Source organism: Harpia harpyja, chromosome 1 (assembly GCF_026419915.1).
Source record: "Harpia harpyja isolate bHarHar1 chromosome 1, bHarHar1 primary haplotype, whole genome shotgun sequence".
NCBI lineage: Eukaryota > Metazoa > Chordata > Aves > Accipitriformes > Accipitridae > Harpia > Harpia harpyja.
In genome coordinates, this window is record NC_068940.1 from 104,018,754 (window position 1) to 104,033,995 (window position 15,242).

Consider the following 15,242-nt stretch of genomic DNA (forward strand, 5'->3'; position numbering starts at 1 on the left):
TCCATGCTATGACTTTTTGCTGTTGGTGAGAGATGAGGTGAGAATTCTGTGTCATCAAGGGACCACAGTGGAGATATGACAACAGTAGCAGGACTTCACTTTTGATTGTACTTCTGTTTCACTTGAGCAGCAGTGGAATAGGCTAAAACTTGGCTTTACCCTTATCTGGTTACCCATTGTGCACATTCTCTTCTCTAGTATCCTGCTGTAGCATTCCTACTGATACAGCTGTAGAGGCTTGGTTTCCATTTCAGTTTTACTGGTTGTCAGATAGTTTATCTGTGAAACAGATACAGTAACAACTGATCTTGTGTTATGGTTCCATGGCTGTTTATAACTCCTATTAATAGCAACTGTGGAAAGCCTGGGAGCAGATTTTATAGGGCACTGGGGTAACCAGTTAACTGCATATTCCCCTGAGGCTACATAGCATCAAGTGTATCAGCTTGTCCTTTCCAGACTAGGTCATGATCGTCTTAACTCTGGCATTCCTTATCTTTTGGGGATTTGACTTTGTGCTCTTGGTATTCTTTCTGAGACATGATAGGTAAGCAATTGATTTTGCTGCATGATTTATACTTGCAAATGTCCCAGCTGATTTCCAAGAAGAGGCTCCATAACTAAGCTCTACCTTGTGCACCAGCTTAGGTGGGTATCTTCATGGCACTTAAAAGTGATCTGCTGAATTGGCTGGACTTTCACTAGAGGGAAATAGGATAGGTACACGATGTTTCGGTAACTCGTAGAGGTTCATACTTTTAAGTACATCTAAATGAATTCTCATTTCAATTGCTGGTACCCACTCTTAAAGCTCTGTATTTTATTCCCCAAATGTGGGAAATACTAATGTAATACCTGATTCAGTGAGACATTGACCAACACAACCTTTGTCACATATAAAACTTGCGTCCTTGAAACAGGACAACAAATGCCATTCTTACTGATAGATACAGGATGGGTTTGCTAAATTAGTAAGAGCAATGGTAGATTCATGCCACGTTAGTGATGCGGTTATGCTTTCCCATTAAGCACAGTAAACATGGGAAGGTATTTGTCTACCAATTCTGGGGGAACCAGCTGATGAGCTGTGAGAAAGTCCTGGGTTTGTGGATGATGAAACGGGATAAGAAAGGCATGACAAAGGCCTGAAACAGCCCTCAGCAAGGACTTCAGGTCATCTTGGCACACCGAAGTGGTAATTTATTCTAGGAGTCACTACTGAAATCATCAGTGTGAGCTATGAAATAAAGCAATAGTATGAATAAAGGCAGTAGAATTTGGCCTAATTGAGAAACAGAAAAGGAGGACTGAGGAACACGAAAGTTCTTGTAAGTGCAATGTCCTGTCATGTGAGTCAACTGATAGTCATGGTAAGTAGCCATCTAATTTTTTTTTAAAAGGACTTCTCAGAAGAAAAACCTGCTGACTGTTGGAAAAATAAAGTCAAAACGATTAAGAATTGCAATGAGAAATTCTAGTCTGTGCCTAATTTTATGCCATTCATTTCAAATTGCATAAATGGTAACTTGGCTTCATGCCTAGAAGAGCACCTGAGAACACATCATTGCATCATCACTGAGAGTCTATTGGCCTTTTTTAATTATGGGCTGGCTTTGGAAAGTGAAGTGGCTTGATTGGTTAAGGCTGATACTAGACCTAACTAGCAGTGAATGACTACCACAAAAAATGCTAGCATGAAAACCACAAACTCTTTGAAGTCTTTGGAGCTATGCTTACTTGCCACTCTCACCATTTGTTTGACTGAGATTTTGTTCACATGGCCACTAGTGGAACATGAGAGTGTCAAGAATGTGAAAGAGCATTTCTCATGTGGTGGGGTGGTCCGTGTGGCTGGAAGTAGAGAAACTGGAGTCAAAGTGGGTAGGCTTGAGTGAGGAAAAGAGGAGAGAGTATCTGCAGATGTAGCGAAAGGGAGCCTTAGGCATTTATGTCTTCTGTACACAAGCTACGAGGGGGAAGGGTAGATGGAGGAAGTGGTAAGGCAGAGGAAAAGAAAATGAACCACAGAAAGGGTAGGAAATAGGAAATCCTTAAAGAAAAGCTCCTAACAACTCTCATCATTTCAATCCTAGTGGCTTTCCCCTAGAGAATTTCCTAGCAGGGCATTTCAAATGTGGGGTGACCTTCAGCACCTGGTTGCTGGAGAGCTGCAGAGAAAGTTGGTGGCATTTGTTGGAGAAAGGAGCTTTAGATATTGGAAAAGCAGAGGTAGTTTAAAGGAGTTCTGTGGCTGTGCTTGGGAATAGTATTGTTCTCTTCTCCAGTTGTTCCTTCTGCTGCCTGTGTAATGAAAAGGAGTCCAGTGGACACCAGGAGCTCCACATAGCTTTGCTTTCCTGAATATGCAAAGCTATGGAAGTGCTGCTGCTTGACTGTTTCCTGGCGACTCCCAGAGCAGGAGACACTGGCCATCCCCAAACAGTTTGGAGTAATATCCTACACTTTTCACTGTAGAATTTGTATTCCAGTAAAAGGGCCATGAAACAGGTTCTCTGATAAATATCTACAAGTAACAGAAGAGTCTAAGCATCAGGAAGATGCGCTTACATAGGACAACTAGGATGAAACTGAGGTTAATACAAATATTTGATGGTGAGATCGAGATAACTCAATAATCCTGTCAAAATTACTCTCACTGTGCTGGAGTCTGTACAAAAAGTAGTAGGAAGTGACCCATAGCCTAAAGATCTGCAGTTAAAGTGTAAAAGGAGATATAATTTCATGTGGGAAACCGAAGCGTAGAAAGAGTAATTCAACTGAGATTACATAGGCAATTTCTGGCAGGGTTGGGACTACCCAATCTGCTACCTCTCCAGTCTGAGACTGAAGCTGTCCTTTAAGATCTTGAAAATCAACCCGGTAAAGACACAGGAAAAAATATAGTGTGATAAGTTGCATACTACTCCTGGAAGATTGGCAAAGTCCATAATTCCTGGTCCTATCACCCACCCATCAGAAACAGAAGCACCGAGTGGCCCCCGGGATGCAGGAGCTCAGCCCTGTGAGCAAACACAAAGGACTCACAGAGCGTGTACTATTGCCTCATGCAACCGCAGTGCAATCCTTTGTTAAAAAGGTGCCAAGTGTAAAAATGTAACTGATGCTCTGTCAGTGGGTCAGTGGGAAGCCTCTGCTTGTTTATTTTTGGAGCCGCCACCCCAGCAGGGTACCGCTGAAGTGAGATTCTCACATAAGCCTTTCCCAACTTGAAGCCTGTCCCAAGCCACCAACTTAATGAGTGCCATTGCTGTCATTTACAGCTAGCAAAGACATGGAAGCAACTAGATTGTAGCTCTATTAGCTGAAGACGTGTGGGCAGGCCTGCCACAGCAACAGACTTCACACGGTTGCAAAGTGTTGAGTGCTCTGGAGACGGATATGCCATGTTAATTCAATTAATTGGTTCTTCAGCTTGGTTGAAAGATTGACCGGGGAAGTACAAATATCTTAAGCCAAACAATTTTTTTCTTGTCTGTTGTGGGTGAAGTGTTCTGCACGTGATTGTCTATCAAATGTTCAGCTGCAACACGTGCATCTTGATGTTCTTGGGTGATTTTCTCCAAGCTTCACTTGACAGCTAGTCTACATTTGACTTTCCCTTGGGTCAGTAAATGAAACATTTTCCTTGCATACTTGGCATTACATTCCGTTGGGGAGATATATATGACTGGGTACAAGCCAAAATAGTTTAGAGACTATGATAAAACTGGAAAACAGTATCGCAATGTGTTGGTCCAAGCATCATTTGCAATTCTTTGCCCCTGGCTAGTCATCCTGCAGCTCTGTGTAGCAGTAGTGTACTCTGTTCCATTTGCATGCAGAGAAGACTTTGAACTGCCTGGCATTTTATGTGAAATTTCCCCTTGGCTGAAGGCCCTGTGCAACATCCATGCACCATTTAAGTTCTTTATGCATTAGCTTTTACCAGAATAGTTAAATAATTAAGGCAGTCCGTTGGCCAATATATTGATAAATGAATTACTTGGCTTCCATTGGCTGCTATTTATGTGACTGTGTGGATTATTATTTGCACGTATTCATGCAGCTCCAACTACAAGTGGAAGTGCCTGGGTCACAGAGTGGTAGTGCTTTTTGGAAGAGTTGGGTTTTGACCTCACAGGGAACCCCCCAGCTCTCTCCCGAAGGAGGAATTTGTGGCTGAGGGGTTGGGTTGTATTTGCAGACTGCCTGCGCCTGAGACAAAACCAAAAAGCAGCGCTAGGACACCTGCTTGACCTGTACTGCTTTGATTTAGGGAAATTAAACTACTCCATAGAGAAAGAGCTGAAATCCTGCTGCCTTTAAGAATGTTATTTCAATGTACTTGTTCAGTGAGTTGGCCTGGTAGTTTACAATTCAGAAACCCTAGAGCATTTGTGAATTGTGAGGGAAGTACACTATTCATTATCTGCTGTCAGGCATTCATCATTCCAGTGTAAGCTTCAATCCTCTCATCAGGATGCAGAACATTACTTATGACCAGTCACAGGCCATGAATAATGGCTTAACGAAATGAACAGTTCTCTAACAATTCAGACTCAGGTTTGTTAATCGAAACTATTCAGAGCCAGATTCTGGCACCCCCTCACACACATTGAATAACACCTATCCCCAGTGCAGTCTCTTTGGTTTTAATTGCATTTATGGTTTAACAAACTATTTTTTGTTAATCTGGCTGCCCTCACCGAACTAGCTCACAGGAGAAGCTGGAGTTTGCCTCCACCAAAGTAGTTCTTGTCTCATTCTGCATTAGCACTTGCTATACGAAACCACTTTGGCAGTGATGACAAATCTGCATGTCTTTTCCTTAGTTCCATCAGATGGAATATCCACACTGGTCAGCAGCTAAGCACTGCTTAAAGCTGAGCAATGATTTAAACATATCTTTTATTCTTCATGTGGGAAAAGTAAGTCACACATTCTTTATGGGACCTTACGCACAGCAATAAAATACCATGACCAGACTCATCTATGTGTAGGATTATGCACTGTTCTAGTCAACCTTCCAGTTGAGGTTTCACACCAACAGCAGTTCTCTCCTGTATATTGCCAAACACACTTCAGGCTCCTGGAAAGTGGAATATATTGGTGTATTTGCAACCCAGTCCCCAAGTATTCTTCTACAAATGTTCAAAGCAGCTGGTAGCTCTAGCTCTCTTCCCCAGTCGTAGGAGGCTTCTTACATTTTTTTGCTATTCTGAAGTGTGCCAAGGAAGCTGGTACTGCATTTTTGAGAAGCAGGGATTGATTAAGTTGGAACATTTCATTTATGGAGAGCTTTCTGGGTAGTGGTGGTAAGGTAAAGCCCTGGAAATACTCAGCTGAATCTGTTATCTTCAATACTGTCTTTGCATTGTAAAGCACAGCCTTGGCTGTCATTACACATATTGGGTAAGACGTCCAAGTGTGGTTCCCCAGCACTATTTTGGGGCATGGGGACTACTAGCAGATGTGGAGGTGGTAGGATATGTCCAGGATCCTGGATGCATTCCTACTCACTCTAGTGTTCTTGGGCTGAGACTTCCAATGGAGACTCTCAGGAATGTAGTTAACCAACTTCCATTGTGGTCAGACACCTCTATGTGTTTGAACAGAACTCTGCATTTTATTTTACATATGCATTTGTAAAATCATTTTCAGTGCATAATCTTCCATAACCAGTTCTTCTTCCTTGGGATCACATTTGGGAAACAGCCACAGCAGCTTCACCCCTGGAATGTATTTCCCAATGTGATTAAATGTCAGTCCATTTGTATGGGTAAATCAGTGCGCAAAATGAGAAAAAAAAATCCCTCTAGATTCATGTCAGAGGATCTCTCGATCAGCAACGGCTGGTGCAGGGGAGTCACAGCTTGCTCTGGGTTTTTTTTCCAGCAGATTACGGTCTGAGGCACTAGCTGCAATGAGTGGGAAGGGAGGAGCAGGGAAAAGAGGGAGAAAAAAGAAAAGGCCCTGATCGAGAGAGAAGCCGGTAACGCTTATCTCTCCCTCTACCTCCTCTGCCTTGCATTCACTGCCACCAGCTCTTCATCATCTCTTTCTGCCCTCAGGGCTATAAATGTGGGCATCTGTGGGGGAATAACCTGACATATGGTTTTGTCTCCTCCTGGAAGTTTTCAGCAAATTTTCATTTTGGTCATTTCTTTTCTTCAGGCGTTGTATGTTCTTTATTAGAGAAAAGAGAGGAAAAATGCAACCCAAACAACATTGCAGCTTCTCCAGCAAAGTTTCTATTTTGATTTATTGAAAACTTGTCCAACCAGTTATTTATATTTTATCTGTGAAAGACTCAAAAAATTTCATCTGAAAGAGATATTTCCATGGAAACGTCCATCTTTGATGAGATGTCGTTCCTCAGATGTTTCAGCTGAAGAATTTTGTCAGTTCTGGCAGAAAAAAAGAGTGGGGGGCAGAACAAACAAAGACCAAGCTCAAAGGAAAACATGCAATGCTTCAAGTTAATGGGCTTGAATGTCAGATGGTAAACTGCCATAAAGCCAGAGAAGTCAAGCAGTCAACCCGAGTCAATGGAGCTATGCTAATTTACACAGAGGATCTGGCCTTAGATTTTAATAGAACCAGCCTAGCAAGCTGTTTCTCCTCTTACCCATCCTCCTCCCTTTTTAATAAGCTCTCAGTCATACTTGGCCTATCCTTTAATAATTCACCCTTCTTTCTTCACGATCCTTCTTCCTTCTCTGGAGATAATGGGATGGGATTTTCTGCTTGCAGCCCTCACAGAAATATCACAGACAGGTTAAATTCTGCACAGCTGGCTACTGGCTTCTAACGTATCCCTTGTGCCTCTTTCTGGACTCTAACATCCATCTTCTGTTTGGTCTTTACTTAGCCGGTGCCAACTGACTTCAATGCTATTTGCTATATATTATGATACAGCGTATTGTATCGTAATCTATAGATCCTGGGATATTGAAGTATTAAGCTCACAGAGCAATCAATTACGTTAATGGGAGTTGTGTGTGTCTGGCCGCAATTCTGGAAAGCAGATCTATGCGATAGCTCTAGGACACAATCCAACTTCTGGACCAAGAGACTGCTCTACCGCAGAAGTTACTATTTCTTTCTTGCTCAGGGCCAAATGGGTATTTAAACACAATTGGCAAGGTGCACATTATTGTATGCTTTTTTTTTGTTACGTGTAACTACAGTATGAATAACCATGTGTAACTGCTCAGTCCTATGTAACCTGTAGCTGTATGAAATAAACACTTGGTGATACCCAGTGTCCAGACCTGCACGTTTCTTACCCCGTTCCCTTGAAGCCAAGATCCAAAGTATTGAATTCTGCAAGACCCACCAGACCACTTTTCTTAATCTAGTTCTAGTTTCTTGTTGACCATGTGCTTCCCTCTCAGCTACTTTGATTAAACAGAACAGGGAGGTGTTGATGCAGAAAAACTCCCTTGCAGACCTTAAAAGGCTCATGCATCTTTTTTTTTTTGGAAGATCATAATTGAAAAAGGAACGACACCTGATTGTCTCCTGTAGAAGTAAATAGTTTTGAGTCCCCAGAGAATGCGAGCCCCTGTTTTCAGGGATGTATTATTTCAAATGCTTCAGTTCATTGTACCTGATCTTGTTCATGTGGAGGAGTGAAGACACCATGCAAAGTCTGAGATGTCTTCTCTGTTGGTTTCTCAGAAGCACATTGCGTGGAGCACATCTTTTGCACACCTTTTTCCTGAGTAGCTGAGATGCTGTTTGATTGCCCAGGTACAGAGCTGGTAACTGCATCTTCCAGAGAAATAAAAAGTAATGTGTGTGAATGGTTCCCTTACTGAAACCCTGTGGACTCAGTATTGATTAAATCAACCTTTTGGAACAACAGAAGTATGATTGATGTCGTCTGAATTTCAGCTCAGCATCTTGATTGGCATTCTTGTTTAATGACTTTTCCTTATTTGTTAAACTTAATTGATGGTTATTGCATTTGTTTCTAAAGAACATTGCTTTAATTAAAAAAAAATCTCTGCTCTACAGAAATTAATATTCACCATCTATATGGCACAAAAAGAGTATGTGGTGAACATAGAGAATAATTAGTAGCTGTAGGAGGAGAACTTATGAGAAGATGATTATGAATATGTAATAGAGGAAATAGACTACAAGGAAATTAAACCAAGACATTTATGAGTGAATAATTGACCTCTGAGTAAATACAAGCATTCTCTCAACAGCCACTTGACATGTTGTTAACCACTCAGTATTTCAGAACATTAACCACCCTTTTAACTAACCAGTTCTTTGCTATTGGCAACGACTCACTCTCTGGAGTTGCCTTCCTATTTTACAGGGTGATTGCTTACTGTATGCATAATGCTATAAATACACGTGGTGCCAAAGCTTTGGAGTAGGTGGGAGAAAGGTCATAATTTGTTACATATGTGTAAATCTACGCTTAGCCAAAGGAAATAGTTGCAGGGACTAACTACATCTGCTTCCAGAATTACGCTGTTTTACAAGAGAGCAAGACTTTATCACTACTTCCAGATGAATACAGATCTCTTTCCACCTTGAGGGCATCTGTCCAAAGTTGAGATTTTCAGAATTGACGGTGAAGTTTCTAAAGTCCATTTTCAAAGTTTTCCTTTAAATTTAGTGACTAATTAGGAATTGTGACTTTAAAGACTGTAGGCTAGAGATGTCAGCCTGTTCTCAAGAAAGTCCCAATATCTTCCAAATAAGAGGCCTGATAGATATGAGCAGATATGTTAGCCAGAAAAGCAAAGCTGACAGTGGTTGTATTTGAGAGGTAGATCCCAAGAAACATGAAGCATCCATGAGTAAGGGCTAGGCCTTTAACCTGAATTGTGTGGTGTAAGTGGAGTCAAAGCTCCCTGAAGGAAGACTGGGTTCATATTTTGAGGATTCAGAAATCATGATAAAAAATAAGATGAAGTTTGTTCATTGGGAAACTTTTGTATTACAATGGTCCATGGAGAATGAGGTATAATGGCTGTATATTGAGGATAAAGATTACGTTTTCGCTCTAGAGAGACGAGTTATTCCTGCTGATTATGGACCAAACACATTGCTAAATTATTGCCAGTTTTACACCAATGAAACTGATAACAAAGATACGGTATCCATGGAGCTTTGTCTTTTCTCCTCCTTCCCATCAAATGCTGGTTAGCGCACCAAACATTTTTTACATCATAGAATAGAGGGCAAGTAGTTATCTAGAAAATGTAATGATCAACTACAATACGTGACTGATTGAATCAGGTGAGTAGTGTGAAAGATGAGGTTCACTTGCTGGCCTTGGCCTCTTTGTTTGGCAAAGAGAGATAAGAAGACAAAGCTCAGTTTTATCAGAAGTTAACAAATGACTAAGTAGATGAGAATCTCAATTCAGCTCTTTATTTCATTGTGATCCGAGTAATTAATGGAGTATGCTTGGAGGTGGTAAAACACGGAACAGAATACCTTAGCTATCCTCCCCTTCATCTCTGCTGGAACATAGATTGGTGCTGTTGGGAGGTACTGTCTGTATCAGTGAAGACCAGGTAGAGCCTTTGGGTTTGAAGGGAGCTGGGCATTTAGTTCTTTAGCCTCCTTAGAGAGTCCTAATCTACATAGCTGTAGTCTACATGAGTCCATACTTACAGTCCCAAGTCACACTTTTAGCTATCTTGCTGAAAGACAGCAAGTTTGGGGAGCTAAGGTTATGAGCCATAGGAATGAAATCATATGCTTATCCCAAAGGAAAGACGTGGATGTGCTCCACTTCAGCACAGCTTTTATCAGCCGTGAACATTCTTCTTTCTGGGAAAAGGAGAACAACCCATAAGCTAAAAGCAAGTAGTCCAGAAAAAATTGATCCAGTCTTTTTTTTTGGTGGTGATGGCAAAGTTTTAATGGACACATCTACAATAGTGAAACAAACGGTGTTGACCCCTTACAATTTGCCTTCTAATTTTTTCCGGTTTTTAGAATGATCCATGGCACAATTTTTGGCCCAGGCCACCTAGCGCTGTCCCGAACAGTCTCCAGTCACTGTTTGGAAGTTCACATGGATGAGGGATGTTTCCTCATAGGCAGTTTGGATGAGGTCAGCCTTTTCTGGAGGCTGAAGGACTCTGATAGTATGGACACAGCCAGACTGTGGTAGTTGGTCTCTGGACCATAAAGTGCTCCCAGGCACAATTTACTCCACTAGAAGAGGTGTAGCTGAAACTTTTTAGGCTATATTCAGACATTCAGGGGAGATCCTTCCTCAGTTACCTTTTCAGCTAAGAATAGCCGAGATGATAAGTTGTAAGAGAAAGAGGGAATATATGAGATCTTTTACGCAAATCATCCACATTAAAAATGACAAGACTGTTTGGAGGATCCGACACCACTTGAATACCAGTTTAGTACTTTCTGGGGCATTCTGCTTTTTTGGAGGTTTTCCGTGTTTGTGGAAAATAGAGGGCATGATGAAGAATTTGGGTACAAGAATTGAGGGTATATTTTGAGCCTCTGTGGCTGTGTCCCATTTCAGAACAAAAAAAAATGCGGCAAAGAAAGACCAAATTCAAACCAGGGGCTAAGACTAAGATGCAAGAGGAGGGAGCAACAGTGCACACTCCAAGAAAGCATCCTTATGCACTTCTTCTTACAGATAAATGCTTACATATTGGTCTGAATAGGTGAACATGGGCTTATGTGCTTTCTAGAAATGAGGAGAGGGTTGCACAGAAGTAGAAATCCGATGCTGGATGAGTTTGATTCTGAAGTTCCTGCAAAGGGACTTCTGGGGAGGTGGATTTAGCTGTATGGGCAGGGAGGTTAGGAACTAGGTGGTTACAGAAATCGGAAGATGCAAAGAGATCATCCGTAGAAAGAGATCTGAAGAAGTAAAGGTTAGCCTTGTTTAATCAAAGTTAACATTTTCTAAGTGTTTAGATACTGTCTTAAATGTTCTGCATTCTAAAGCAATGTTAAACATAGTGGGTCCATTTCATTTTTACTGGCACAAATGAGAAATAAACCTCTTCACTCACTTGAGCTTCTACTGCATGCGAGATCAAAATCAGAGCCAGAGGCATTTGGAGTTTGAAAGAAATGTTTTTGTTTTTGATGTCTATTTTTGCTGCCTCTATTTAGAGCAAACGTGGCCAGGGCTGGAAGTGAATACAGTGTCTCTGAAGAGGTGAATTATTCCCAGCCAATCTGTAGTGGCAGAAGTGTGGTACCTTATGGGCTTGAAATAGACCATCCTCATTAACCACATGTTGGGCCAAACTCCATTAATTTCTACAGCCCCTCAGGGCTGAATTTAGCCCATTATAACAAAGTGATAATATCGTTGGAAGCTATTTTTGTGCCCTGTGCTGTAAGTTGGATACTATGATACAGTATAAACTAGGTAAAGCCAAGATATTTTAGGCTTTTTGGCATTAAGTAGTTTCTCAGTATTTGTCCGTGCATTTCTGAAGAGTTCCCAACAGTACTAATTAGTGTACATCAACGATGCTTGAAATTCAGGGAGAACTAATGCAGCGAGTGTGTTGGGGGTACCTGTGGTGTCTTCAGAGCCATGGCCTTCTAAAGGTGTTTGAAGAGAGCTGTGTGATGTGGTGGTAGGTTGGCCAGTGATTGGTGGGAGTTTACTAGCAGTAGTGATTGTAGGAGTGCCAGTGATATGGAGTGAAGGAAAACTAGGCAAGACTCTAGGCAAGTTTTCTACTAAAGTCCCTAGCGTGGCCCACTTAGGGCTGTTGAGTTGCACGTTGACTCATGCATATCTCCCCTTCTGGTCTAGGTTATGTGGAGACCTCTCAGACTTTGCTGTTGAGGCAGCTGTGTGATTTAGACTTTCGTTGGGGAAAGAGTGGAGGTGGCAAGGTTGCTCAGGCTGATGTCATGAGTCCATCCCAGGACTAAAACAGATGGCCAGACCCCTTCCCACAAGGGACAGTGGGGAGCTAAGAAGCAGCTGACATACCTGGTCTATGTGCTATTTCTTAAGACATCCCTGCAATTTGTCTTTCCTTTGATCACTTGTCTTGTGGCTTTTGGCCATCTTAAGATGCCGGTACATGTCTCATGAGCTCAGGAGTATCAGTCACTGCTCTGGTTTAGCAGCACAAAGAGGACTCACTGAGTTCATATGAAAACTTCTCCCAAACGTACGCAGTGTCTCCAAATCACGGTCCCCTTCTCCAGCTGAGGTGAAGCAGGTGAAGGTGGGTGCCCTGCTGACATGTGACAGTTTGCCATGATGTTACGTGATGCTGTTCTCCTGTGTTGTTATTCCCGTGGCAACAACAACAATCATTTGACACATCATCCTGCCTGACGCATGCCTGAGCTGTGCTGTACTGGCATTAGCCGGCTTTACACCTGCTGAATAATTGTGCTCTCGCTAGATTCAAGATCGGGCATGTGAGCTTCAGCCATTCTGAGAACAGCCTCACTGGAGCAAAAAATCCAGTTAAAGAGAGAAACATAGCAGGCAGCGAGCTGCTGAGTCATTACACAGCCCTCCTCGGATAGCCTTACACCAACGCAGAGGATCGAAGGTGAGGTGACCTTGTGCATCGGCGGTGAGGCAAAGTCCTCTGCATGGGCTGGAATGTGCATTAGCTCTGGAATGCAGACAGGCAAACACTGCCTCTATTAGCAGCTGTAGGCACGGGTCTAAGATCATCTGCGTCTAAGGGGAAAAAGCTCCGCATGTGTCCAAAACCCAGAGAAGTCAGTGGAAAGACTCCCATCAGTTGTGACTCAGGTGCTCAGAGAGAGTATTCTTAGATCTGTTCTTCTGACCAGAATTGTGATTAGTGTGGGTGATTTTTAGTTTTGGTCCACTCTGTTTTGAAGCTGGCTGAAGCTCCTGGAAAGCCTAGAAACCTCTCTTTAATTTGCTAAATAGGAAACTTGCATCTTATCCTGTAATTTCACAATTCTCATTATAATCTCCAAAGAAACATTAAAATGGGTTGTGTTTTAAAGATTACGATTTCTCATCCCATCTCCAGCCTACTCTTTTTATTTCAGTGGTCTAAATATCAAGATTATTATTTCTGGGTATGTGTGAATCAGTGGTTCTGTACTTGCTGATTCCTATACCACCTTCTGGCCTGGGTAATTAAACTAAGCAACCTTTTGACTACTTTTAGAGGGATTGTCTGGCAAGGCTTGTTTCACTGGCTTGTCATATGAATCGAAAGCAACAAAGAGCCCAGTGCTGTTTGCCAGATCTCCTGCATTGCTCTGAACGGTGTCGGACAGAGAACACAAAGGTGTTGCTCAAGGTGAAAGCAGGACTCTTGTTTTCTGTTTAGATCCCTTGCTCTGTTTTGGGCTCACAGGTGCTGCTACAAGGTACAGACTGGTAAGATTCATCTCTCTCAGCTTCAGACATCTGCAATGTGGACATTTACTTCTGAGTAGTCATCCTGGACCCCCTTCACAGTCCAGCAGTTTACCTCATCCTAAAGTAGGCATTTGCAAGACATGCCCTATTGGGTTATGCCCTAAAAGACACTGGTTGTCTTCATGCACTCTAATGGGGTCTAGCAAATAAGCTCAGAGATAGACATCTACAGCTGAGCTATCCAGATTTGGTTAGAGAGCCTCAGATTTACAGTCTAGTTTTCCCTGGATCTCAGGGTTTTAAAATCAAACCTCTGTTCAGCCTATTTTCACTTCAGTCAGTCATCTCCGGAGACGGATTTTCCCTCGTTCCAAGATAGGATGTGAATTTGATCCCTAAAACGTCTGCACATATGGCCCTTTGCTGAAATCATGCTTTCATGAGTTTCTTGCCCTGGGGCATACCTTTTTTTTCAAACCATCCTCTAGGAAGTATTTTGTAACAGGGGAATCTGAATGGGATGGTTGTGCTTCTTTCCATTACTACTTGGGAAACCACCACTGACCAGAACACCCACGAGCAAAAAAGCCACCAGGGCAGAAAGCCCAGACGGGCTCACCCTGGACAAAGCCCATCATGATGTCCTCGTGAGCCAATCTACTTGCAGAACAGGAGAGCTGCATCTGGATCATGCCTTAGAACACACCGTGGGATCCTTAGGATGAAGGAAGCTATATAAACATAAAATATCTCTGTTGATTATAAATGACAGTGAAAGGGAAATGCGTGATTTAAAGCAGTGCCGGCTCTGGTCTAATAGCAGATAAACAGCACTGGGGCTGTTGGTCAAATGGTGCTATCCACTCTACACCACTCATGTTCAGACAAACTGCAGGGGAAGGATATTTTTTTCTATCAACCCCATAAAAATCTGTGTGTTCCTCTTTGGCTTTCCTACAGAGATAAAGACGTAGACACTGCTGACATGTTACATTCCTCTTATCTGGGGTGATTGTGCAATCCCACTGGTGTAAATCTCCTGCTTCCTAGCGTCATGCAAGCAAGCTCTGCTGTTGCAAAGAGGGAGGGCAGTTTGGCATGGCGCTGCCCCCCCCAAAGTGAGATGTGTGACTTGTCAGCAGGAAAATCATGGAAGCGATTATGTGGAAGGTGGCAAAAGGTTGGAAGTTAATGCAGGGCTCTTCCAAGAAAGCACCATACAGTCTCCACAGCAGTTCCTCCTCTCACTGTGTCTTATGTAAGGTAGCAAGAGACTGACTTATTCAGCTGGGTAACCTCCCGAAAATCTGGGCAGGACTGTCACGCTGCAGGCTGCCGTTACGTGATCCATCTTTGGAAATACGGTCCCATCAGGAGCACTGCCAAATCGTGCATTTCCAAGTCCTGATGTCCTGAGGACTTCGGGAATGATTTTTATCTCATGCAACTTCAGGGGAATGAATCAGGCATCAAGTGCCACTTTAGGTGTCCCATGTTATCAGAGACCTCTGCATGAGGCTGGCAGATAGATGGGACCTGTGTGAGACCTGTGCTCTTCTTGAGTGGCGACTAGAAGCCAGGTGAGATACACCAGGGCATCCCAAATGGCATGAGATGCCTGTATTTAGGCACCTGCATATCTACACCCTCAGTGTCTCCATCAGAGCTGGTCACTCTGGGCTGTTATTGCAGTTGGTGTAGAGACGTATTTTCAAGGTGTGGTTTAGCCAGACTTTTAGACACATGTTTCGGGTGGAGGTGATTTTTTCCCTAGACACCATGGACTGTCATAACTAGATTTCTGTGACTGCAAAGGGAGCTCAAATATAGACATTTACATGCAAGCAGATGAACCTCATCCCGGATCTGGTCTACCTCACGTTGACATTAGCTT